This window comes from Podarcis bocagei (assembly GCF_964188305.1).
Source record: "Podarcis bocagei genome assembly, chromosome: 14".
NCBI classification, from domain to species: Eukaryota; Metazoa; Chordata; class Lepidosauria; order Squamata; family Lacertidae; genus Podarcis; species Podarcis bocagei.
In genome coordinates this window covers 8,466,755-8,494,468 of record NC_138139.1, presented here as the reverse complement: position 1 = coordinate 8,494,468, position 27,714 = coordinate 8,466,755, and the positions used below count along the sequence as shown (strand labels likewise).

At 49.6% G+C, this 27,714-nt stretch overlaps 1 long non-coding RNA gene across 1 annotated transcript in view; it reads right to left on the bottom strand.

Moving 5' to 3' along the window:
- The window catches only part of LOC308572846, a 198,965-nt gene extending 172,288 nt beyond the window's left edge, over positions 1-26,677 (bottom strand). The window contains exon 1 of the long non-coding RNA XR_014001892.1: positions 26,634-26,677. This is a non-coding gene — a long non-coding RNA (uncharacterized lncRNA). The remainder of the gene's footprint in view (positions 1-26,633) is intronic.
- Positions 26,678-27,714: the final 1,037 nt, after the last annotated feature.

Here is a 27,714-nt window from a genome sequence, read left to right as displayed (position 1 = left end):
CAACCATCTCGTCCTCTGTCGTCCCCTTCTCCTTGTGCCCTCCACCTTTCCCAACATCAGAGTCTTTTCCAGGGAGTCTTCTCTTCTCATGAGGTGGCCAAAGTATTGGAGCCTCAGCTTCATGATCTGTCCTTCCAGTGAGCACTCAGGGCTGATTTCCTTAAGAATGGAGAGGTTTGATCTTCTTGCAGTCCATGGGACTCTCAAGAGTCTTCTCCAGCACCATAATTCAAAAGAATCAATTTTTCAACGATCAGCCTTCATAACAACAACAACAACAACAACAACAACAACAACAACAACAACAACAACAACAGCAACAACAATTTATTATTTATACCCTGCCCATCTGGCTGAGTTTCCCCAGTCACTCCGGGCAGCTCCCAGTCGAGTGTTAAAAACAATACAGCATTAAATATTAAAAAGTTCCCTAAACAGGGCTGCCTTCAGATGTCTTTTAAAAATAAGATAGCTGCTTATTTCCTTGACATCTGATGGGAGGGCATTCCACAGGGCGGGCGCCACTACCGAGAAGCCCCTCTATCTGGTTCCCTGTAACCTCACTTCTCGCAATGAGGGAACCGCCAGAAGGCCCTCAGTGCTAGATCTCAGTGTCCGGGCTGACTCTCACTTCCAGTTCTCACTTCCTGCTTAATCACCCCTAATTCAGAACCCAACGGTGTATTCATAAAATTGAGTTGTTTTGCCAGGTTTTGAGATGCTACAGAAGGATGAAGCAGCAGCAATTTCTTGCCTTCTGTTCCCCAAAGCTTCCACCCTCCTTAAGAATAGAAAAATGAGAAACCTGAATGAAAACAGAATTGACTTGTTTGCGCAGTGTGCTCTGCATGTACAGTAGATGGTCTCACATTCAACCCTGATAGGGAAGGCCTCTGAGCCCCTGAGGGGCTGCTACCAGACTGAGTTGACAATACTCTACTCGATGAGCTGGTGTGAGGCAACATCGCTTGCCTCTTATTTCTGCTTTGTAAGGAACCCAAGTAACATTCCTTTTTATAACAGCTGTTTTAGCTAATATGATGGGCAGGCTGCTACGAAGGACTTTTGAGCTGACTTTGGGTGACTTCCATCCCTCACAGGAATGGTGTCTTTGCTCTGCAGCATGAACTGGCAGCGCCCATGGTTTGGATATATTGGAGTTTGAGAGATCAGCAGAGTCCTAGCGGTAAGGGGTGTTGGCTCAATAGCGAAACAGCTCATGAATGTAGACCCAGCAAGGGGCACTGTGCAAACTGGTCTCATATCACACTCCCCGAGGAGCAGGAAAGGTGAAACAGAATATGCAAAGAATAAACAGGTGCCATCCCTCACATTATGACATTAAAAGCTACTGGTGTGCTCCCATTACCCCTCCCCAAAATCACTTCCCATGACTAAAATAACAGGGTGGGAATAGTTGATCTGCCGGCAAGCAACAGCAAAATCTGTCATCCTCTGACCTGTTCTCCCACAAAGACATGTGTACACCCTCCTCTCACGTCATAATTTTATTCAAATGTGGGTAGCACTTATATTGATTCAAATCACAACATGGGCCATTGCCTCGGGAAGAAAGGAGAGGTACTACGGTAATTATTTCATGAGAGACAGTCATAGGGACCCAATGGAAGGCATTTTGCTGAACTCTTCCTGCTCTAAAGACTAGGACTAGCTGCCTGAGAAACAGTTTCTATCCAAATGCGATTTTGGTTTTAAATTTAAGGAGTCTCTATGGGAGTATATTGTATTTAAAAAAGCAGTATCAGAGTTTATAGGGGGCTAACCAGGTTGAGATAGCTGGGATAGCAGGCTTGTTGGTTATGTAGATTTTTTCAATTTCATTGTACTCTGTGGGACAATGTCAATAAAGATTATTGTATTGCATCATATCTCCCCCCCCCAAAAAAAAATCCCTCAAGTCAGCCGTGTATGCCCCACAGGACATCCCCTGACACACACTATGTTGCAACATTCAATATGGGACAATGCACACAGTGACTTGCGATCTCGGTCACACGCAGTCTGTAGTCCGCTGGCAGCAGGAGTTCAATATGGGTATGTCTTTGAGTTAACAGCTTACATCAAAAACCTAACAGTACCTGTCAGGGGTTCAGGAGCAGAGGCGAGGGCAAGGGAGGAAACAGAGAGCGAGGGGGAGGAGGCAGAAGAAAAGATGAGTGATGACGACGACCCGAGATCTCCGAGTCTTTCCAGTGAATCAGAAGATTCACAGAAAGGAGCACCAGTGGCCAGAGCAAGGGGGGAGCCTAGGGGGACACCCCAGGAAGAAGGGTCCAGAGGGGGCTCAGAGGGGAGCAGTTGGAAATTGGGACCAGCGTCACCAACAGAGAGCAGGGGAGAAGAAGGGCGCCAGGTATCAAGCGCTGGCAGCTCGCAACAGGAGGGAGGGCACGAGTCAGGAGTGGCCACACCTCCATCGGGGAGCGAAGAAACGGTCAGGCGGAAAGTGGAAGGTTGGGCGCGCGCGCCAAGTTCAAATGCACAGGAAGGTGGCGCAGTAAGCAGCCCGGAAAGGGAGCCAGGTCCTAAAGCCCGGCGCAAGGAGACAGGAGGGTCCGGGGGGTCAGCGTCAGAAGAATCCCGGAAGGAAGAGACCACGGGGGGCAGAGGGACCCAGAGAAGAACGGTCAGGCGGAAAAGGTGGAGTAAGGCTAGGTTAGTAAGCTGGTGCACAGGGGGCGGAGACTCAGACGGAGCTTCGCCGGTCTAACCCTTAAGACGTAGAGCTGCGCGCAGCAGCTTGAGAATGGAAACTGTAACTCAATAAAGACTTTTACAAGTGACTGCTGGCTAGCGTGATCCTCTGTGAGCTAGGATCTGGAAGCAGCTCTGACAGTAAGCTCCGTCACACGTTGTGGGCATCTACAGCCTCGCGGACAGGAGAGAAGGCGGGTGCCTACGACTCAGCTCACGAACGGCAGACAATATGACGGCCGAACAGCAGATAGGAGAACTCAGAGAAGCAGTGACACGACTGAATGCCGAGATACTTGCATCCAGGAAGAGAGAGGAGGACGCAGCTGCCGCCTACAGGGATCTCCAGGTCAGGTTGGAAGTGCTTACGAAGCAAGGGCAACTGACACCCAAACCGGAGGGGATTGGGTTGGGGAGAAGAACAGGCGGTCTAGTCTCTCACTTCGATGGGAATTTACAACAGTACCCCAACTTTAGAGCAGATGTACAGTGTGCACTGCAACTGCTGGACAAAGACTTTAGAGATGAGCAAGAGAAGGTGGGATTTATCATGTCCCATTTGCATGGAGAGGCTAAAGCATGGCTGCGCAATTTGTGGAGAGATAAGGATCCGGCGCTCCAAACCGCGGATGCCTTTATTAAAGCGATGGATGGCTGCTTTTTATCTAGCATAGACGTGGATCTTGCCCGGAAGGAGGTACATGGGCTGAAGCAAGGGAGGGCCAGCGTAAGACAGTACCATGCCCGCTTTTTTGCATTGGTCAGTGCCCTGGAATGGGACAGAGATTCAGCTCCAGTCAGAGACCTATTTTGGGAAGGATTGAACAGTGCGGTTAAAGACGAAATTGCAAGGGGGGAGAGACCCCGGACCACGCAGGAGGTCGTTCAGAGGGCGCTGGCGGTGGGGGTGCGGCTGGAGGAACGTCCATGGAGCAGGGACGAAGGGCGTGGAGGACGCGAACCAGCGAGAGGGTTCTCCTTCGTTCCCAGGGAAGCTGCGCGTGCGCAATCCACGCCTCCGCCAGGAGGGGGAGCGGAACCGATGGAGGTTGGCGGTGCCAGGGCTCAGTCAGCAACCAGAGCCACAGCACTGGGAGCAGTCAAAGCGAAGCCTCCTAGAGGGAACAGGAAGTGTTACATCTGCGAAAGTCCGCAGCACATGGCGAAAGAGTGTCCCCAGAGGATCCACAAGCTCAATGCAGCCTCTGCGACGGTGACTGCAGCTACTCAGCACGGAGACGCACAGCAGGGAAACGACGGAGTCTGGCTGGAGACAGAGGCACTGGGGCCCAGCCAGACGAGTCAGTGAAGCAGTCCCCAGAGATTTTGCAGCCCACAGACCCCCTCCCGCCCAAACCAGTAGTGCAGCTCACTGCATCGCTTCAGCTACCCAATGGCCTCACTCTAGACGTGCCAATCACCGTTGACTCCGGAAGCAATGCGGACTTTATAGGGCAGGACTTTGTCGATAAACACACTATACAGCTGCTGCCTGCCACGCTGCCCCTGCAGGTCGTCACGGTGGATGGCAGGGAGCTGCTAGGGGGGCAGGTGGTGAAGCAAACGCCACCAATGGTGATGCGACTTGGAAATCACAGGGAAATCATCAGTTTTAATGTCACCAGACTGTCGGACACGCCTATTGTCTTGGGCATGAGTTGGCTGGACAGACACAGTCCGACGTTGGCTTGGTACCAGCGGCAGCTAGTCTTTGGCTCATCATACTGCGCTCAACACTGCATTCTGCCCCGGCAGGAGGGAGGGGAGGAGGAAGCGCAGCTGCAGCTGGGGACGCTGCAAGCAATCCCTCACAAATACGCGGGATTTTTAGAGGTCTTCTGCGAGAAGGAGGCGGACAAGCTACCCCCCCCCCACAGATCATATGACTGCAAGATTGACCTACTGCCAGGGGCGGCGCTGCCCAAAGGGAAGCTGTATTCCATGTCTGAGGACGAACTACAGGAACTCAAAGAGTTCATAGATCATAATTTGGAGCGCGGTTTCATCCGAGAGTCCAAGGCAGTGGGAGGCAGTCCTGTATTCTTTGTTAAGAAGAAGGACACACCCCAAAAAAGACTTGTAGTGGACTATCGGATCTTGAACAGTGTGACCAAGCCATCGGACTTCCCCATGCCCAGGATCGACGACCTCCTCGCGACGGTACGCAAGGGCCGCGTGTTCACCAAGTTGGACCTGCGTGGGGCGTACAACCTCATTCGCATGTGGGAGGGTGATGAGTGGAAGACAGCCATGTTCACGCCCCTGGGCACCTACGAATACAGAGTTATGCCTTTTGGATTGCAAAATGGCTCCCACTGTTTTCAAGCTTTCATGCATCACGTGCTGGCGGGGCTCCTCTACAAGACGTGTGTCTGCTTCTTGGATGACATCCTGATATTTTCTGAATCGCAGCAGGATCACGACAGACACGTCAAGGAAGTGCTGAGCAGACTACAGCAGCATAGGCTTTACGCCAAGCTGGAAAAGTGCCAGTTCGACGTGACGGAGGTGGATTTCCTGGGCTACAGGTTGTCAGACAAGGGGCTCGCCATGGACAGCGCCAAGGTTCGTGCAGTGTTGAACTGGAAGAGCCCGCGCAACCGGAAGGAGGTCCAGCGGTTTGTTGGCTTTGCGAACTTCTATCGCAAGTTTATCAAGGGGTTCGCTATGCAAACAGCGGCCATCACGGACACGCTCAGTTCCAAGAAAAAGAAGTTCATCTGGACGGAACAGGCGGAGCAGTCCTTTCAGGCACTCAAGCGTCTCTTCGCGTCGGAAGAGCAGCTGTTGCATGTCAACCCCAGCAGGCCAATGAGGGTGGAGACGGACGCATCAGACAGAGCCGTGGGAGCGGTCCTGTTGCAGCAAGACCCGCAGGGGGCTTGGAGGCCGGGAGCGTTTTACTCCAGGAAGCTCAGCAAGTCTGAACAGAACTACACCATCTGGGACAGGGAGTTGCTTGCCATTCATGCAGCATTCAAGGCGTGGAGGCACTTCCTGATCGGCGCCAAGCACACGGTGCAGGTCTGCACGGACCACAAGAATCTGGAGCACTGGCGCACGGCGCAGTTCCTGAACCAGAGGCAGATACGTTGGGCCGAATTCTTTGCAAACTTCGACTTCCGAATAGAGTATGTCCCGGGGGACACCAACGTCATGGCGGATGCCCTATCCCGTAAACCGCAGTATCTGGAGGAGGCGACGCCAGCGGCTGCCATGCACATCTTCGCACCGACGGTGTGGGCGTGCGCTTCGGCTACAGTTGACCTGGATGCGGTGAGGAGAGCGTTGCAGGACGACTCCTTCGCGCGAGCCAAGATGGCAGAGGCGCAAAGGGGCACGGCGGCGACCGGCGAGTTCCAGGTTCGCGATGGATTACTCCTCCGTAAAGGGGCCATCTACGTGCCGGGGGACGATCTTCGCGCCAAGGTACTGCAGCAGTTGCACGACGCACCCACTGCCGGGCACTTTGGCACAGAGAAGACGATGGAATTAGTCGCCAGGGACTTCTGGTGGCCCAGAATGAGAGGGGAGGTCGCGGACTACGTGGCGAGGTGCGACACCTGCCAGAGGGCCAAACCAGTACACAGACCGCCGGCGGGACTGCTGGAACCGCTGCAAACCCCGTTCGAACCGTGGGAGAGAGTGGCCCTGGACTTTGTCACGGATCTGCCCAGCTCGAAGGGGCAAGACGGCAGTGCTGGTGGTGGTGGACTTGTTCTCCAAGATGGCACATTTCATCCCGTGTGCGAAGGTGGCCACGGCGGAACAAACCGCCAAACTGTTCATAGATCACGTGTTCAAGGTTCACGGTCTGCCGCGGTCTATACTGTCCGACCAGGGGCGGCAGTTCATCTCGAACTTCTGGCAGAAGCTGATGGGCTTCCTGAACGTCAAGATCAACCTGGCTTCGGCTAGACACCCGCAGACCAACGGGCAAGCGGAGCGGGTCAATGCCATCATGCAGCAGTACCTGAGATGTTATGCTAATCAACAGCCTGCAACGTGGGTGGATTACCTGCCTCTCGCCGAGTTCGCCTACAACAACACGAAGCACGTGTCCACGGGGGTGACGCCGTTCTTCGCCAACAACGGAAGGCACCCCAGAACTTTCCCGGGACTGGAAAGAATGGGGGAGGGGGAGCCGCAGACAGCGGATGCGTTCGTGTCGGAGTTGCAGGAGGTCCACGATCAGCTTCGGCGGCACCTGGAGCTGGCTAAACACGCATACAAGGTACAAGCGGACAGACACAGGAGGGTTGGCGAAGAGATCCATGTGGGAGACTGGGTCTGGTTAGCAGCCCACGCAGTGCCGGCCAGGTCGTTAGTGAAGAAGAAACTAGGGCATAAACAACTGGGGCCCTACCAAGTCGAAGAGCAGGTCAACCCGGTGGCTTTCAGGCTGGCGCTTCCGGAGGGCTCCAGGATGCATCCGGTGTTCCACAGATCGGTGCTCACTCCCTACAAGGCACCTCACAGATTTCAGGAACCAGGAACGGCACCGAGTCCGCTCCGAGAGGGAACCGAGCAAGGTGGAGTGGCACAGGAGGAGCCCATCAATGAAGTCACAGAGATTTTGGACTCCAGATGGGGGGAAGAGGGGGTAGAATACCTTCTAGCCAAGGAGGGCACCCCGGCCAGTGCCAACAGCTGGGTGCCGGGCTACGCTTTGGAGGAACCTCTGCTCAAAGACGAGTTTCATGCCCTCTTCCCACATAGACCCATGCCAGCAGACTTTTTCGACGACTGGCTTTTCACACCCACGCTTTCAGCCAGCACGTTCCAGGGGTTCGACTCGGACGAGGAACCGACACGAGACGCCCGTTCCCCGGAGGGGTCACCCTCGGGATCTGCCTCAGAACCCTCGTATTGGTGGGACGATAGACCAGAGGAGCAGTGGCGCAGGAAGTGGCTGGAGGGTCCAGGACGAGCAACGTCCCCAGAAGGAAACGAGGGAGAGACGGACATGGACGTATTCGGGGACGACCCGGGTTTCGAGCACGGCGGCACAGAGATGGAAGCGGAGGTGACCGTTGTCGACGAGAGCAGGGAGGAAGAACCGGAGGCCTTCAGGTGGAGGCCCGCCACGGGAAGCGAACTGTATCTGACATTCGTCCCCCTGACACGGCAGCACCCAGCTCCCGCACCGGAAGGAGGGGAGGGGGGAAGGGGGGGCTTCGAGGGGGGGATGGATGTCAGGGGTTCAGGAGCAGAGGCGAGGGCAAGGGAGGAAACAGAGAGCGAGGGGGAGGAGGCAGAAGAAAAGATGAGTGATGACGACGACCCGAGATCTCCGAGTCTTTCCAGTGAATCAGAAGATTCACAGAAAGGAGCACCAGTGGCCAGAGCAAGGGGGGAGCCTAGGGGGACAACCCAGGAAGAAGGGTCCAGAGGGGGCTCAGAGGGGAGCAGTTGGAAATCGGGACCAGCGTCACCAACAGAGAGCAGGGGAGAAGAAGGGCGCCAGGTATCAAGCGCTGGCAGCTCGCAACAGGAGGGAGGGCATGAGTCAGGAGTGGCCACACCTCCATCGGGGAGCGAAGAAACGGTCAGGCGGAAAGTGGAAGGTTGGGCGCGCGCGCCAAGTTCAAATGCACAGGAAGGTGGCGCAGTAAGCAGCCCGGAAAGGGAGCCAGGTCCTAAAGCCCGGCGCAAGGAGACAGGAGGGTCCGGGGGGTCAGCGTCAGAAGAATCCCGGAAGGAAGAGACCACGGGGGGCAGAGGGACCCAGAGAAGAACGGTCAGGCGGAAAAGGTGGAGTAAGGCTAGGTTAGTAAGCTGGTGCACAGGGGGCGGAGACTCAGACGGAGCTTCGCCGGTCTAACCCTTAAGACGTAGAGCTGCGCGCAGCAGCTTGAGAATGGAAACTGTAACTCAATAAAGACTTTTACAAGTGACTGCTGGCTAGCGTGATCCTCTGTGAGCTAGGATCTGGAAGCAGCTCTGACAGTACCTAACTATCGAAGGCTTTTCACCAAAGCCAGACTGAATGTCTTCCCCTCTGCAGTGCTGGATGGTAGGTTGAGAGGAGTGCCCTACCAGGACAGACTTTGCTCGTGCGCTCAAGACATCGATTCCATAGATCATATTTTTTTACATTGTGCGAAGTATGAGCAGGCCAGGGCTGAACTGATACTACCCTTGCTGGTGCCTTTCTCGGGAAAGTCAGAGGTTCACTATGTCAGGTTCCTACTGGAAGACCGGACAAAAGCTAGAACGTTGGCAGTTTTTATCGGTGGTTGCAAGAACAAACGAGCCCTATATTCCAAACAAAGTGTGCTTGATTAACCTGGAGGTAGACTGTATGAACTCTGTATTAATTTGTAATGTTTTGTTGGGTCTCTGGACCGTAATAAAGATTGATGACATTTAATATGGCACTATTTTAAAAGGCACAACATGTGTGCACATACGGTATGTGTTTATTCCCTGCTCTGGTTGCCTTGATAACTCTGTACCGTATTTGGTATTTAATATGCATAGATCAAGTAAACTAGACTGTGATGAATACAGCATAGGAATAGGAATATGTGAAACAGTCAACTGAAAATGTTGGTACTGACCATTTGATCTGGGCATATGTACCCAAGACTTCATAGGTGCAGGCCCTGCTATGCGAGAGCTCCGTATGAATGCCTGGTGATTCCAGGGGTGAAACTGCACTCATAAAAAAAATTAAAAAATAAAAAGGAAGGCACAATTGCTCTGGCTGCAAAGAACAAGCCATGTAATTGAAGTAGTTATTAAAGCATATCAGGAATGCCATCGCCAAACGATTGAACAGGAAAAACCAGCTTTTGTTTTTTTTAAAGGAACGGGCAAGTGAGAAACTGCTGATTACAGGAACATGATCCAAAAATCTTCAGTAGTGTCTCGCTAGTCCCTCCCACTGTGTTTTAAGACCAAAAAACAAAAGAACAAAAAAAGCTATCACGCAATCAAATTAAAAAAACACAACCCACACCACAAATCCAACCAGAAAAAGATGAGAGGGCCATACAGAAAATATTGATGACCTTAATATAATAATGTATTTCCAATTCTACTTTAAAATGGAGAGGACAAATGATGTCCATGCTATGGTGGAAGCAACTGAATTGCCTTTTAAAACTACTTAATCTTCAGCATATCTGCTGGTGGTGAAATCCACAAAGAAAATGTGCTCTGTGAAGTTTTACCTCCTTTTGTCCATCTGCCAATAGCTCCGCTGGGTGACAGAGAAAGGGGAAAAAATTATCTCGTCTATGAATAGCAGCAACAAAGAATATATTTTCAAAAGTTGGCATTGCTGCCGCTTTTAAGGAGCCACAAGAACATCATGGCATCAGCCTCATTCAACAGGGAACCAAGAATGATGACTTGGCCTTCCTTGCCAGGTATAGGATGTGTTCATTTCATTGCTGCAGCTGCAGCGAATTCACTGGGTTAACTGCTTGGAGTTATATCCACACCATACATTTAGAGTATATTATTATAGTTATTATTATTAGATTGGTTAGGATCTTTTCTTACAAATTAATTCAAATTGACTTACATCAAAACCAATTATAAACAACCACAAAACCTTTAAAGCACAGCAGTACAAATAAAAGGCTAAAAACACAGCTGGACAAAAAAGGGAGGACTACAGGTCCTGCCCCACTATAAGAGGGAAAATTTAAAAAGTATTTGGCTAGTTTCAAGAGCTGGATAAATATGGTGCCAGGCATGCCTGCGGAGAACGTATCGGCAGTGGGGGTGGGCATTACTGAAAAGGTGAGTTCTCATGTTCTCGAACCTTCCAAACCTCCCACGGTGATTTCAGGGTCTAGGTGGGTTCATGTGGGGAGAGACATTCCTTGAGGAGCTGGGGTCCTAAGCCACATAAAACCTTATTGGCCAAAACCAGCACTTTGAATTGAGCCCAGAAACTAAGTGTAGCCAATGAAGTTGTTCCAGAATTGGTGAGACGCAGTTGGCACTGTGGTCTAAACCACTGAACCTCTTGAGCTTGCCAATCAGAAGGTCGGCGGTTCGAATCTGCGCAACGAGTGAACTCCTGTTGTTCTCTCCCAGCTCCTCCCAACCTATCAATTCGAAAGCATGCCAGTGCAAGTAGATAAATAGGTACTGCTGTGGCGGGAAGGTAAACAGTGTTTCTGTGCACTCTGACTTCCGTCACGGTGTTCCATTGCGCCAGAAGCTGACCACATGACCCAGAAAGTCCTGCTGACCACGTGAGCCAGAAAGCTGTCTATGGACAAATGCCAGCTCCCTCGGCCTGAAAGCGAGATGAGCGCTGCAACCCCAGAGTCACCTTTGTCACTTTTAACCATCCAGGGGTCCTTTACCTTTTACCAGAATTGGTGCTATATGTTCAGACTGTCCTGCTCCGGTCAACAGTCTGGCTGCAGAATCCTGCGCCAGAATTTTGAACTATCTTCATAGGCATTGCAGGGGTCCAACCCTCAAGCTACCAGCGCATAGATGAAAAGTTAGGCTGTCCCTGTGCAGCTGGGGCACAGCTGAGTTACCAGCTGAAGCTGAGGGAAGGCTGTGCCACTGAGATCTCTTAAGCAACAGCAAAGGATCCAGAAGTATATAGCTCCCCCAAAGAATCGTGAGAGCTGTCGTTTTCCCACCACAGAGCTATAATTTTCAGCACCCTTCATTGGGAACTCTTCAGGGCATTTCCTCATCACTTTCCAAACAGAAGAAAACGCAGGGTTGGTTTTTGTTTTAATAATAATAATAATAATAATAATAATAATAATAATAATAATAATAATAATAATATGTCACCCATCTTGCTGGGTTTCCCCAGCCACTCTGGGCGGCTTAGGACATAAATGAAAACACAACAAAGCATCAAACATTAAAAAACAAAATACCCTATACGAGCAACAAACAAACCAATAAATCAATAGAAACCAATAATAACAACAATAAGAAACAGTTTACAGTTATACCCAAATTAAAATAATCGCCATCCCCAACTAAACATTTAACCAACATCAACCTGACAAAAACGAAACAGAGGAACCGAAATTAGCACCATTTAAAACATTTTAAAACATTTTAGCCAGTTGCCTCAGCCCAAGAGTGCATGCATGAGAAAGCAATGTGGGGGATTTCTAGATCTGAATAAGTAATGACCTGACTTCTAGCTTTGATGATGTTGCATCCTGATGGCACATGCTTTGGCAACCCTCTGATACATACTAGGTGGATATATCTTTCCCCCGCTATAATATGTGCCTCCGATGTTATTTCCTTATTATTTGAGAACAATACAAGTAGCGACAGAACATCTCAATGCTGGTTAATTCCCAAATGAGCCAGTACTGCAGCAGAGGGGGCAGCGAGGGTTGGAACCGAAGGCCTTTGGATCCCTTCTCAGTTTGATAAATCCATGATCAAGTGGAGCCTTTGAGTAACTTCTGCCCTTCCATGATGTTTTGGGAAACCAGTGCTTTGTAGTCATCTTCTGAGAAGCTTGGCTTGCCAAGTGGGCCTTGTTTTGTTTTGTGGGTTATGTTTTGTTTTAAGTAGAACTGTTGCACTGGGGTGATAAAGTGAATTAAACAATTCCAATTGCACACACCTAAAGTTCCAGTATGTGCTGGAATCACTCTTGCAAATTAGTCTGGATGCACTTTTAGAAGCAATTATATTCACATTGACTTCAGAGCAAACTCCACCAAACACGGATTTCCACTCAGACTGGCACAGGATTGTGTCGCACATCTTTAAAAACAAGCATTTCTCATTTTTAAAAAAGCACACACAAATCAGATGGAAATTAATTCCAGAGCAGGGGCAGGAGGAGGAAGCTTTATTTGTGGTTTTGATATATAGCAGTTGGTATTTGGCAGCCAAGAAACAGCAGACACCCAAGGACAATGGCCAGAGTTAAGTGACTGCCTGGGCCAACAATGTGGAATTTATGGAATGGGACGCTTGGAACAAAGGCATAAAATGGCATTGGCTATTGCTGCAAGGGAATTTCCTCCTCTTTATAGGCTGTTGTGAAGCAGCAAGAATGAGAAGTCTCCCCCCTCCTCGCACAGATGAGAGCATACCTGAAGGGCAATTATACGCATGCACACAATTGCTGCATGCCAATATTTATACCCATTCTAAGCCTGCTAAAAGCAAAGACCCCTAAAGTCTTTGTCACAGATGTCCGAGGTCAGACAGCATAAGTCACGACATCAGAGAGCCTCCAACGCCCCAAATCTCCATCACAGTCTCATAAAATGTTGTCCTTCTGTATTTATTCACCAGCAGACAGTACCCTGCATTGCTCAGGATGTTTTTTTCACCCCATACTACTAACATTTATAAATAGCTGGTTTTATTTTTTATCTTCTTAAACTATTTTTTCCCCAATCTAATGCTGCTGGATAAACTGTAATAGAGACGGCTCCCCACTTAACACAGGGGTTGCATTCCCAGGAACTGAGGTTATAAGCAGGGGCATGCAAAGTGGGGGGCGGAGGGGGCGGGCCAACCCAGGTGCCACTCGGGGGGGGGGGACAGGTGACAAGATGGCCCCTGCCTCCCCCCAGCTATAGAGTGGTTGAGGACGCACGGCGTCCGTATGGAATCTGCTTGCGTGGCATCTGTACGGGCTGCCACATGTGCACCCTCTGTATGAGATGCCGCACATGCACACTCCGTACGGATGCCTGTATGGACGGAGCGAGCGGCATCCCGTACGGACTGCACATGTGCACCATCCCGTACAGAGTGCGCATGTGCGGCAGCCCATACATTTGCCACGCGAGTGGCAGGCTGCTGCGTGTGCGCACTCCTTACGGGATCCACACATGCACAGTCTGTATGGGATGCCGCACGTGCGCCACCGGGCAGTTTGCCCTGTCCCTCGTCATTCCGCCCTGGGTGCCGGAGAGGATTCCTCCGCCACTGGGTATAAGCAAAATCGCATATACTGGCGGACACCATATAAACAGCCTGTAAACACAGGCTAAACCTTTGGAAAACACTTTTAAAAAACCAGTAGCACTTAACAGAGTGGCCAGTGTGGTGTAGTGGTTAAGAGCAGTGGACTCGTAATCTGGTGAACTGGGTTCACTTCCCTGCTCCTCCACATGCAGCTGCTGGGTGACCTTGGGCCAGTCACATTTCTTTGAAGTCTCTCAGCCCCACTCACCTCACAGAGTGTTTGTTGTGGGGGAGGAAGGGAAAGGAGAATGTTAGCCACTTTGAGACTCCTTCGGGTAGTGATAAAGCAGGATATCAAATCCAAACTCTTCTTCTTCTTCATGAATGGTGGCAATGGTGGCTCTCAGACTTCCTCATCTCTGGACGAGGATGTGCAAACAACAAGAAGGCCCCCAAGCTTTGGTGCAAAGGCTCCTGGGATTGCTTGCCATTTTGCTGCTCTTTCCGCGCCATTTTTGCTGTTTTCCTGTTCTTCTTGGGCTGTCCCCCCCCCCCCGGCAATAATCCAATTGGGAACTCTAGGAACGGGCAAAAGAAATATCTTCAGCTATGGAAAAGAATTGAGCGGTGGAAGGAGAGGAAGTGTGTTTCAGAACTAGAGAGGAGTTTTGCATATTAAAATGAAGACAGAACTGTGCTGATTCACAGAAGGGGCTTCTGGTAGACCACCGCCCCCCTGCATTTCTGGTTATGAAAGCAAACAGGGGATTAGGGGCATGTATTACTGAAAAATGCTGGAGAAGACTCTTGAGAGTCCCATGGACTGCAAGAAGATCAAACGTATCCACTCTGAAGGAAATCAGCCCTGAGTGCTCACTGGAAGGACAGATCGTGAAGCTGAGGCTCAAATACTTTGGCCACCTCATGAGAAGAGAAGAATCCCTGGAAAAGACCCTTGATGTTGGGAAAGGTTGAGGGCACAAGGAGAAGGGGACGACAGAGGACGAGATGGTTGGACAGTGTTCTCGAAGCTACCAGCATGAGTCTGACCAAACTGTGGGAGGCAGTGGAAGACAGAAGTGCCTGGCATGCTCTGGTCCATGGGGTCACAAAGAGTTGGACACGACTAAACGACTAAACAACAACAACAACAATTACTGAAAAAACATCTAGTTTCACCATCAGCAGCAAAGGAGAAAAACATAGGGTGCCGATTTCTCCAGAATCTGGCCTAGAGAATAAAAAAATTCTGCAGGACTGGAATTCTAATGTTACTTTTCCAACATATTTGCATTTTCACCCCTATTTGTGCCTTCTGCAAATTTTACAAAACAGGAGGCCTCTTGCAAAACACTCTTTGGAGAGTACTTTCTACATAACAATTCTCCCACCTCCTATATAGTTATCACATCGGTGTGGGAATACAGGTCCATACCTCGTGTGTGCAGCAGCCAAAAGCGGAACACACCATAGATTACAGGGAGTCAATTTTCTTATGTAGAAACTTCTCTGTATTTCATATCAGTAGCCTGACCCTAAAATTTATTAATTTGGAAGCAAGTTCCATTGATGCTTGATTACGTCCAAGTAAGATATAATTAGGACTGCAGTATTGGATAAAACAGGAAACCTGAAATCAATTTTTAAAATACAGTTGTTGGATTTAGTTATAATTTCTAGATGCTGCAAAAAATGTAAATGGATGACACTGTATAAATACAGTGGTACCTCACAAGACGAATGCCTTGCAAGACGAAAAACGCGCAAGACGAAAGAGTTTTCCGTTTTTTGAGTCGTTCCGAAAGACGAATTTCCCTATGGGCTTGCTTTGCAAGACGAAACGTCTTGCGAGTTCTTGTGAGTTTGTTTCCTTTTTCTTAAAGCCGCTAAGCCGTTAATAGCCGCTAAGCCGTTAATAGCCGCTAAGCCGCTAATAGCCACTAAGCCGCTAATAGCCGTGCTTCACAAGACGAAAAAACCGCAAGACGAAGAGACTGGAGGAACAGATTAATTTCGTCTTGCGAGGCACCACTGTAATTCCATGCAATTCCACAAGCTTCCATTGCCTGGCATTGCAACCCAGAAGACTGGGGGAGGGGGAGTTTAAATCAGTGGCAACTGGTAACCCCTGGACCTTGTGGGGTGGCTTGTGGTCAAGGAGGTTGGGTAGGTGGGGCCAATGAGGTCACATGGGTGGGACCATGGCAGTCACATGGGCAGGGTCAAGTTGTTCAGGTTTACTTTGCAACCTCCTCCCCCCCCAAAAAAGGTGTGGACACAAAAGCATTGCAGTTGTATAAGTACTTAGCATCTAAACTAAACTGAAAATTGTTCAGCCTTGATTTAGAAGGGTATCTCTGCAGCCAAGCAGCCTATATTTCCATGCTTCACTTTGCTGCATGTTTTGTGACTTTAAATCTCAGCTGGGGTTCTCTCACCAAAGAGTACTTGCCCCAAACATGGATAAAGGCATCCAGGGAATTCTTCTTTTTAAACCTGTTTTTTTTTATTAAAAAAAACTATTTATTTGGTTTTTCAAATTACAGTTTTACAATCAGATATCGCGGGTGGCGCTGTGGGTTAAACCACAGAGCCTAGGACTTGCTGATCAGAAGGTTGGTGGTTTGAATCCCCGCAACGGGGTGAGCTCCTGTTGCTCGGTCCCTGCTCCTGCCAACCTAGCAGTTCAAAAGCACGTCAAAGTGCAAGTACATAAATAGGCACCGCTCCGGCGGGAAGGTAAACGGCGTTTCCGTGCGCTGCTCTGGTTTGCCAGAAGCGGCTTAGTCATGCTGGCCACATGACCCGGAAGCTGTACACCGGCTCCCTCGGCCAGTAAAGTGAGATGAGCACCGCAACCCCAGAGTCGGCGACGACTGTACCTAACGGTCAGGGGTCCCTTTACCTTTACCTTATCCAACATACAACATAAAAACAAGATTCCAAAGAGACTCCTGGACATCTCACCTCCCTTTTGTGGGTGCTTTCGTTAGTCATTTCCTCCTGCATCTTTTATAATAATCCAAATCTTTTACATCTCCATTATATCCAAAATTCACCATTAAGCTACAAGTGTTATTCCAATCTTACTAACAATTTTAACTGTTTGCAATGGTTTTTAAGATAAATTATAATTTCCCCCCATTCTTTATTAAAATTTTGGTCTACCTGATTTCTGATTCTTTCCCCCCTTGGCTTGCTACAGCCCCTTTGAACAGCGCCTAGATTTGCTCCCTTCCATTTCTCTGGAGCTGTTTCTAGGATCCGTGTTTGTGCTTCCTGAGTTCTCAAAGAGGGAAGACGATGGAGTCCAAAGACTTCACGCAAGTGAAGCGTTGAGACAAAAGGCCTGATGCCTTTGCCCACTGGCCTATAGCCTTCTGCTTCCTTCTTAGAGTGATGAAGAAGAAAGTATTCTGGATTCCATAACTTGTCTGCCCTGAGAACTGATTCCATATAAATATCATTCCATATCAATAGCTGCAGAAGGGGGAGGCAAGAGGTCCGGAGGGAGAGATCAGATTTCTTTGTTAATTTTCAAATAGGACGCCAGGTTGTTCTTTGATCTTAGATTCTGGAAGTGAAGTGGAGTGAATCTGAGCTGTCCCTTAGCCACGTTCAACCTGGATGGAGGAGAGTAAACAAGAGAGAGATTATATATAATTATAGACATATCATGGTGTCAGGGATAAACAGGAATCACAAGCAGCAATGAGGCACTGGATGTTGGCATAGCCCCAAGCCTGGAACAGGGGCCAGCCAGCAACAGGCAGCATGGCTGGAACATGCTTTTCACAATGGGCCTGTTTTCAGTGAGCCTGAGGGATGCTGCTATCTTCTGCTTGCTTGCTTCTGGCTCTGGGCATGTCCCTTGCAAAGAAAAGGAGCTTGCCCAGTGCAGTGTGGAAGCCAAACTAAAGTCAGCAGAATACTCAGCAGCAGCAGCGGCAGCAACAACATGAATGAATTGCAGACCCTCCAAGTGCCCCTATTTTCCAGGGACATCCCTGATTTAGAGAAGCCACCCCAGTTTCTGATTTGATCCCAGAATGTCCAGCTTGTCCTTAGGATGTCCCTATTTTTATTGGGGAAATGTTGGAGGGTATGGAGTTATCCAGCCCCTGAGCCGTCTGAAGGCAATCCTGTATAGAGAAGTTTTTCAAAAAATGCTTAATGTTTTATTATATACAGACTTCCGGGTTGGCGCCATTGCCGAATGGCGGACTCCCTCCGAGCTCCGGAGGGAGTCTGCTCGGCAGGGGCTGGGTCCTACCGCGCCGGCGACGCGGGGACCCTTAAAAACCACGGGCACGGAGCCCGTGGACATGGGGACTCGGCTGGTACCGTTAGCGCCCTCCCGACTCGTGAAGGAGCCTTTTTAAAGGCTACGGATCGGGTGCCGGGGAGCGGCGTGGTGCTGTGAGTCTATCGCTTCCCCTGCCGAGCGCAACCGCATGCCATTCATCAGAGAGCGCTGGCTTCTTCCATTGGAAATTCGGACATTTAACAACAACCCGTGAGTAATTGGGTAACCGGGTATAAAAGGAGGAAAAAAAGGAATTTTTTTTCGGATTCGGCACGAGCGGGGGGGATCTAAAAAGGAAGTCAGTCCCCCCCTCGATTGTAAACACGCTAAAACAAGGACTGGGAAACCAAGATCGATTCAGAAGTTTATTGCTGACAAAAATGATCAATTCCACGATGGGATATTATAAGAATTGTGCTGGAGGAGAAAAGTCGAGAGAGGGAAAAGGCAAACCCCCCCCTGGGAACCGGGGCGATTCGGAGAACCTGGTGGAGAGAGACGGAGAATTTGACAGCTGTCAAAGTAGCTGTCAAATCTTGAGAACATAAAGAGGATTTTGTTACAAGTATTTTGCTGGTTAATTTTGTTACAATTGGACATAAATATGGATACAAAATGTCGGGGGGGGGGAAAGAAACAACAACTTGACTTTTGGATTAGAGGACACAAAGTTGCTGCAACCCCCCTAGAGGGGTTTCGGGACATTACAAGTGGCGTATGTGGAAAACTGCTCCGGGATGTGCACAGGTCTTATCTCCTGGGAAAGCAGCAAAACTGAAATATTATTTTGTCTACAGAGGTGTTCACAATACAACAGAATTTTTCTATAGAAGCAAGGAAAGAATTGGACGTATGTTTTTGTTCCTGAATAACAAACCTCTGTAGAGATACAGTGGTGCCTCGCAAGACGAAATTAATTCGTTCCGCAAGTCTCTTCGTCTTGCGGTTTTTTCGTCTTGCGATGCACGGTTTCCCATAGGAATGCATTGAAAATCAATTAATGCGTTCCTAGGGAAACCTCTTCTGAAGGCTGGGGGGGGGACAAGGGCTTTTCTTCCCACCCCCAGCATTTTAAAAAACCCTGGGACAGCGGAGGACTTCTCCGCTGTCCGGGCGATCTTAAAATGCTGGCGGGCGGCATTTTAAAATCCCCCCGGACAGCGGAGGACTTCTCCGCTGTCCGGGGCGATTTAAAAGCCCCTGGGAAGGCAGGCAGGGGGGACAAAGACTTTTGCCCCCCACCAGCCTTCAGAAGAGGTCCTGGGGGCAGCGGGAAGCAAAGCGCTTCGCTTCCCCGCTTCCCCCGGACGTCTTTTGCAGCAAGGGGCTGCGGGGAGATCGCTATCTCCCCGCAACCCCTTGCTTCAGAAGAGGTCTGGGGGCAGCGGGAAGCGAAGCGCTTCGCTTCCCCGCTTCCCCCGGACGTCTTTTGCAGCAAGGGGCTGCAGGGAGATCGCTATCTCCCCGCAACCCCTTGCTTCAGAAGAGGTCCGGGGGCAGCGGGAAGCGAAGCGCTTCTTCCCCACTTCCCCCCGACGTCTTTTGCAGCAAGGGGCTGCAGGGAGATCGCTATCTCCCCCCCAGCCCCTTGCTTCAGAAGAGGTCCGGGAGCAGCGGGAAGCGAAGCGCTTCGCTTCCCCGCTTCCCCCGGTCTTTTGCAGCAAGGGGCTGCAGGGAGATCGCTATCTCCCCCCAGCCCCTTGCTTCAGAAGAGGTCCGGGAGCAGCGGGAAGCGAAGCGCTTCGCTTCCCCGCTTCCCCCGGTCTTTTGCAGCAAGGGGCTGCAGGGAGATCGCTATCTCCCCGCAACCCCTTGCTTCAGAAGAGGTCCGGGGGCAGCGGGAAGCGAAGCGCTTCTTCCCCGCTTCCCCCCGACGTCTTTTGCAGCAAGGAGCTGCAGGGAGATCGCTATCTCCCCGCGGCCCCTTGCTTCAAAAGAGAAGACCCGCTGTCCCCGGGGGCAAGCTTCGTTTTGCGAAGCAAGCCCATAGGGAAATTCGTCTTGCGAGGCAACTCGAAAATGAAAAAACCTTTCGTTTTGCGAGTTTTTCGTCTCGCGAGGCGTTCGTCTTGCGGGGTACCACTGTACTAGATTTCGGAATAAGAATGGTTTTGCAGCTGAACAAGACAGAAACCTGAGAAAGTAAGAAACAAAAGAGCAAAGGACCAACTACGTCACGGAAAGAACAATGGGAGGAGCAACAAGGACCAAGGAAAATTAAAGGCCTCTACCAGACTGGATTTTTGAAGTTAAACATCATCAAAATAAGCAAATTTAAAGAAAACCGGCAAGATGGACTGAGAAAAATTTGGCTGTGGACTTGAGACCTCCAGGCCAACAACATACAGACTGATGGACATGGGGAATCCAAACCGGGGAAGGGAGGGGGAATTTTAGAATCCAAAGGCTATGTAACCAACTTTTTGAATCTTCTTCTATCTTTTATCTTCTATCTTTCTATATAACTTTGGTATTTTGATTTAACATGTTTTGGGGGAAAAAGGGGGGAATTCGTGGAAGGAAACAGGGTAGATCTTGGGGGAATTTTTTTTTTCTTTTTTCTATTTTGTTAAGGATATTGTAATTTAAATTGGCTAATAGGTACAACATATTAGGTTTGAATTGGGAATGAGAGCTTGTGGAACTAACTTAGGGAAAGGGGAATACAGTCGGGAGGGGGAGGAGGGAGTCCCAGAAAGAAGGTTATGAAAATAAGGGTTTAAAGTGGGTCTTTTTATTTCTTTCTTTTCTTCATCTTTTCTATCCTTTCTATTCTGTTATTATTGGAAATTTTAATAAATATGATTATAAAAAAATATGTTTTATTATATACAGTGGTACCTCTGGTTGCGAACAGGATCCATTCCGGAGGCCCATTCGCAACATGAAACGCCTGCAACCTGAAGCGCCGTATCTGCGCAGGTGCATGGCACGATTTGGCACTTGTGTGCATGCGTGAAGTGCAATTTAGCGTTTCTGCACATGCACGAGCGGCAAAACCCAGAAGTAACCCTTGCTGGTATTTCTGGGTCGCTGCAGGGCGCAACCTGAAAAAACGTAATACGAAGCAAACGTAACATGAGGTATGACTGTATGTTGGAAGCTGTCCCCAGTGGCTGGGGCAACCCAATAAGATGTGTGGGGTATAAATAGTAAAATTATTATTATGGAATGGGACATCCCTATTTTCATTGGAGAAATGTTGGAGGGTACGGGATTGTTCTGCAAGGAATTTGGACAAATGTTGCAGCTTGCTGAGGTCAGAGAAAAGGAAGAGGGGAGAAACATGAAAATACCCCTTCACAGAATTCTATATGAAGTGAAACTATAGATCAGGCTTCCTCAAACTCGGCCCTCCAGATGTTTTGAGACTACAATTCCCATCATCCATGACCACTGGTCCTGCTAGCTAGGGATCATGGGAGTTGTAGGCAAAAAACATTTGGAGGGTTGAGTTTGAGGAAGCCTGCTATAGATGTTTCAGAGTGAAGTGCTATTGTGCTCATGGGCTTCTATGGGTATCTGGCCATTGTGGGAACAGAATAAGAATTTTGGTAGTTTCAAAATTTGGCGATACCAGTATACCCAGCTCTGTTTCTCCTTTCCACCTAAATCTGAGGAAGTTGCCTTCGTGCTAAACTGGTGTCTGTCTTCAGTAACGGACTGGATGAGGATGAACAAATTGAAACTTAACTGAAACAAAACAGAGGTGCTCAGAAGGCAGAACAGGGGATGGAGCACATAGGTTCGCAATTTTCGTTTGCTCCTGGACATGGATGCCGAGGTCTCTGGACTCTGCAGTGGCCAGGAGGGCATTTGCACCATTAATCCTTGTGTGCCAGCTGCGCCCATTCCGTGAGATGTCTGCTTTGGCCACAGCAGCATTTACTTTAGTTACAGTCCGTTTAGATTACTGTAACATGCTCTTTGTGGGGCTGCCTTTGAAAAATCCTCAGAAATGTCAACTAGCTCAAGGAGCTGCAGCCAGATTGCTTCCTGGCGCAGGTTATAGGGAGCATATGACTCCCTTGTTGCAACAGGTTCACTGGCTACCTGTCAGGGAACTGCCATTAGTGCCGGAGGGAGAGAGAGAGCTCCAGAGGGATCCCAGAGAGCGTCCCGGGATTGGGAGAGGCAGCCCATCTTCTGGGGAAGGGAATCAGCTCAGCTCCAGTGGAGAAGGGGGGCAGATGGGGGAATCTGAGAGGGAGTCACATGACTCCTTGCCGGGGACCAGCGGGGGGAGGAAGGGTCCTCCGCTGCCTACGCCTTCCTTGCGCAGAAGGCTTCCGCACAGGGAAAGTAGGAGGAGACTGGGCGTGAAAGAACTTCTTTGCTGGAAGAAGTTTAAGAAACGCCCACTGACGGATTCTGCCAGCGATTGAGACAGCCTCGGGTGAGTGGCTGTCCGGACAGAAAAGGTTCACTTAGGCAACCCAGCCAGGTGTGGGCACCGGCTTACGCACGAGCAACCCCTTGAACCATTACACTACCAATCTATTTTGGGGCACAATTCAAAGTCCTGGTTTTCACCTATAAAGTCCTCCATGCCATCCCTAATACGAACCTGCCCGGGTTTTGAGACCCGCCACCCTCACAGGCTTGCTTGGTGCGGACACAGGAAAGGGCCTTCTTGGTGGCTGCTTCCAGACTCTGAAACTCCTTCCCCAGAGACGAGAGTTCAAATCCCCACTCAGTCACTGGGTGACCTTGGGCCAGATCAGGACGTGGGTGGCGCTGCAGTCTAAACCCCTGAGCCTCTTGGGCTTGCTGATCAATGGTTCAAATACCCTTGGGCTTGCTGATCGGTGGTTCGAATCCCCGCAACAGAGTGAGCCCCTTTTGCTCTGTCCCAGCTTCTGCCAACCTAATAAATAATAATAATAATATTTTTATTTATTCCCCGCCCTCCCCGGCCAGAACCAGGCTTGGGGTGGCTTAAAATTACAATAAAACGTAATAGAAAAAGAAAAAAAAACAGTTAATTAAAATATGGGTTAAAATACAGGTTAAAATACAATTTAAAATGAAGCCTCATTTTAGTAGTAGCCCATAAATCAAAACCATAAGGGGGGGGGGGAATAAGGTCCAAACCAAAGGCCAGGCAGAACACTGCAGGCCCTGTGGAAAGATGTCAAATCCCATATGGCCCTGGTCTCTTGTGACACAGCGTTCCACCAAGTCGGGGCCAGTACTGAAAAGGCCTTGGCCCTAGTTGAGACCGATCTAACTTCCTTGCGGCTCAGGATTTCCAAAGTGTTGTTATTTGTGGACCTTAAGGTTCTCCGCGGGGCATACCAGGAGAGGCGGTCCCGTAAGTACAAGGGTCCTCGGCCTCATAGGGCTTTAAAGGTCAAAACCAGCACCTTAAACCTGACCCTGTACTCCACCGGGAGCCAGTGCAGCTGGTAAAGCACTGGATGAATGTGATCCCGTGGTGGGGACCCCGTAAGGAGTCTCGTCGCAGCATTCTGCACCCGCTGGAGTTTCTGGGTCAGCTTCAAGGGCAGCCCCGCATAGAGCAAGTTACAATAATCAAGCTTGGAGGTGACTGTAGCATGGATCACTGTGGCAGTTCGAAAGCACACCAGTGCAAGTAGATAAATAGGTACCGCTGCGACGGGAAGGTAAACAGCATTTCCGTGCACTCTGGGTTCCATCACGATGTCCCGTTGTGCCAGAAACGGTTTAGTCCTGCTGGCCACAAGACCCGGAAAGCTGTCTGTGGACAAACACTGGCTCCCTCAGCCTGAAAGCGAGATGAGCGCCGTAACCCCAGAGTCGCCTTTGACTGGACTGGTCCTCTACCATTTTTTTACCTTTTTGGGCCAGGTGCTGCCTCTCAGCCTATCCTACCTGTCAGGGTTGTTGTGCAGATTAAATGAGCAGTGGGGAGAAGTGTGTGCACTGCCTTCAGCTCCTTGAAGGAAAGGTGGGATATAACTTTGCACATATATACACATATACATATATGCATACTAATTAATATATTTATTCTGGCCTGCTTGCATGTATGGCTTCCAGGATGTATCCAGGCCATATTTAAAGTGCTGGTTTCAACCTGTAAAGTCTTGCATGTGTCAGTATCTCAATATGTCATGGGAATCCCATATGAATTTACCCAGACCCTGAGGTCATCATCCAGCAAAAGTGCAGAAGGTGGTGACTAGAGAGAAGACTTTTTCGCTAGTGGTTCCCTCCCAGATTATGGAATACTGCCCCAAGGAGCCTCGCCTAGTGCCAACATTTACATCTGTTCTGTACCTGGTGAAGACTTTCCTTAATCCTTTTCTCTGGCTTACTGGTTAGTTGTTACCTGGGAATTATCAGCAATCTTTCTGTTTGTATTGTGACTTTTGTTGCAAGTCACTCTGAGACGTTTCTGCTACATGGTGATAAACCGATGAAAATAAGGATAAAAAGAATAACTGCCTCATCGTATACTATCACAGTTCCAGATATATCTCTGCATCTGCAGTGTGTGAAATAGCTGGCTGTAGGCTGCATGGTGCCTATTAATCTCAAAATGTATCTAGGCAGCTGCCTTAGAATACTGCATGGATCCACAGATCCATTTAGCTGGGAGCAGCTCTTCAGACAGGAGTCTTTTCCAACCTGCCCTGAAGTTGTCCAAGATTGAACATGGGGCTTTCTGCAGATTGTTGACCACAGCTGGTTATAGGGAACATTTGACTCCCTTGCCACAAGAGCTCCACTGCCTACCAGTCTGTTTCTGGGCACAATTCAAAGTACTGGTTATGACCTATAAAGCCCGAGATGGCTTAGGTCCAAGACCATATTCCCTCATATCATCCTGCCCAGGTTCTCTTGGTCCTGCCACCCTCACAGGCCTGCTTGATGGGGACTCAGGATAGGGCCTTTTTAGTGGCTGCTCCCAGACTCCGGAACTCCCTCCCTGGAGATGCTAGACTGGCTTCCTCCTTGTTGTGCTTCCACTGGCAGGTGAAGATCTTCTTGTTCCAGCAGGCCTGTCAGGGAACTGCCATCACAGTCAGGAGTGGAGGAAGGGCTCCCGAGCGATGCCGGAGAAGGTCCCAGCAGGAAAAGAGGGGACTCAGTGACCGGGGAAGGAAATCAGCGTTACACCAGGGAGAAAGGCGGGCAGAGGCGGGCTTCGGGGGGAGGGCTCCAGGACTCTTCGCCAGAGACCAGCGGGGAGAGCATTGGTCCTCCACTGCCCACACCCACCCTGCGCAGAAGACTTCCACGCAGGGAGGCTAGGCGGAGACTATCCGTCAAGGAACTTTTATGTTGGAAGAAGTTCAGGAAACGCCCACTGACGGATTCTGCCAGTGACTGAGACAGACGCAGAATCAGGACTGTCCAGCCAGGGAAAGGTTTTTCCAGGCAACCTCACCGAGAGTGGCGGCAACTTACGCACAAGCAACCCCTAATTCCCATTACAAGGCCTTTGGGGAACTGAGTGCTTTTAATGAAAGGGCTGGTGCTGTGCTGTTTTTACTGTCATCATTCGTATGTTTGCAACAGATTTTGCATATGTATGTAGTTTTAATTCTATCAAAGTTTAATCGTCTCTTAATGATTGATTCCCACCCGCCCCCCTATGTTTTTAGCAGTTATTGTTTTTATCTGTAGGCCGTCTTGAGTCCCATCAACGGAAAAGGTGGGGTTTAAATAAATAAGGATAATAATCCTGCACACAAAGCAGATGTTGGTCTGCACCTTCCCAGGTACACACTTGGAGGCTGAATTTCTAGACACTTTAGCGAAGGAGCTGAACCATTGTGAGGAAAACATTTTCAGCCCAAAGCCCACAGCCTGTGTCGGACTGGCGGGATGCAGAGGAGTGGGGGGCACCAGCTGGGGAGCCCCCAGGGGAACTCCTAGGGGAAGAAGGCTCAGAGCCAGGGGATTGGTGGTGGGATGACGATGTGTGGTCAGTGGGAGGAGACTGGGAGGGGGGAGGTGTTGGCAGCTGAAGAGGCAACAGGGTTTAGTGGGCAGGAAGAGGCTGTGGCAGAGAGCAGTCCAGAATCAGAGGCAGAAGTGGAGGCTGGAGAAGAGTGGGGCCAAGAGGCAGTGATGAGGCAGGCTGCTGAAGAATCCAGGGAATCTCCCCCTCCTGCTGCGACCCACTCCCCTCCCCTCTGGTCTGCCAGAGCCCACAGAGAAATGAAGAGGGAGAAGCAACAGAAGATAGTGGAGCCTTAGGTTGCTGGGGGAGGAACTGGAGGAAGAGGAGACTTAGTAGTGGGAAGGCAGGGACATTCAGTTCTCATAACTGCCTTGTCGCAGGAAGACCTACTGGGAAGAATTGCTGTGATCACCAAGCCTGCGCTGTTTTGGTTTCTTTGAATAAAGAGTTAACTTCCTGGACACGGGATTGTGGCGATCACACAGGGTCCCTGGACGTTTCACAATCTATTGATCCCTGTGCCACCACTTGATTTCTCGCTGCCACCACCCAGGCCCTACCTGGTACAATACTGAGTCCAGTCAGGGTTAAATTGGAACATAAACTTATGTTTATTTATTGCAGTTTAACAAGTGTGTGGTTTCATAAATGGTATTGGTCAATTACAATCATGGGGTGCCTATCCAGACCTATAACTTCCGCTACCTGCTCTCACTAACTAAACCACCTCTCAGATATTTACTTTTTCTTCCTAGCTCCTAACTGTTCCTGACTCAGATTATTTCGCTACACTAACTCAACCTACCCACAGACTCTATTCCAATTCACTCCCACTCCAACCAACCACCTAACTCCCAACGAACTCCTCCCTTCACCCCTCCCAGAGCTGGTTTTATAGTCCCTCTGACTCCGCCCCCTGGGTCTGATTGGGTAACCTGTTTAACTATTTCACCTCTAGCACTCTCATACGTTAATGTCACAGGGGTGTTTTACTACTGACCTATTCCTGCCTTCACCTCCTGACAGTCTCCCATGGGCGACCTTTCAGGGGCTGCATCCAGTGGTGGGTGGCACCAGGAACAGACGGTCATGCTGCTCTCACTCTTTGAACAAGAGGCACACAAAAGTCAGGGGTTTCTACAGCCCCACCCCCCAACATTTTCATGCCCTCCATCCAGGCAAGCAAGAGACGCCATCACAGTTCAAGGACACATTTCAGCTAGGCAAGAGCACTCCAGGAAAGTGTGGCCTGGGGAGAAGAATGTCCTAGGGAGAGACTCAAGGGCCAAAAAAGGAGGCTTTAAGAGCCACATTTGCCTCTGGCCCCCAAGGTTTCCCACCTCTCATCTAAACCTTGAAGGATGACATTAGCAGCTTGAACTACCAAAGCATTGAATAGTTATTGCTTAGAGGCAAAAATAGGAGCTAAATAGGAAGAGTGATTTGCTAAGGAGCAGGTAACAAAAGATAAGGATTGTCCCTGGTGAAACGGGCTGTTGGTGCATAAAAGAGACATGCACAAGCCACGAATCCACGTGCAGCCTGAATTTGTCCACCAGTGAGATTCCCTAGCGATATCAGAAAGGATGGCTGCCAGCCGAAAATGCGTCAGTTGAGTGACTGGCCAAATGTGCATTTAGCCGGGATGCTTCATTGTGCTATCCGAAGCCACTCTTAATCTCCTCCTTTCACATTTCAAAATGTTGGCAGGTATGGATTTAATACTGTTTTATTCCGGAACATTATACAGCCAAAACAAAGGTTGTCCTGGATGCTAGATAAGACCGTCAATTCCTGAACTGCAGCCATGGCAGATTCTGCACTGCTGCTGGCAACTTTCATCTCAAATTCAAAATAATAAAAATTGCATTATTACACGTAGTCTAAAATACAGCCAAAAGCAGGCAGG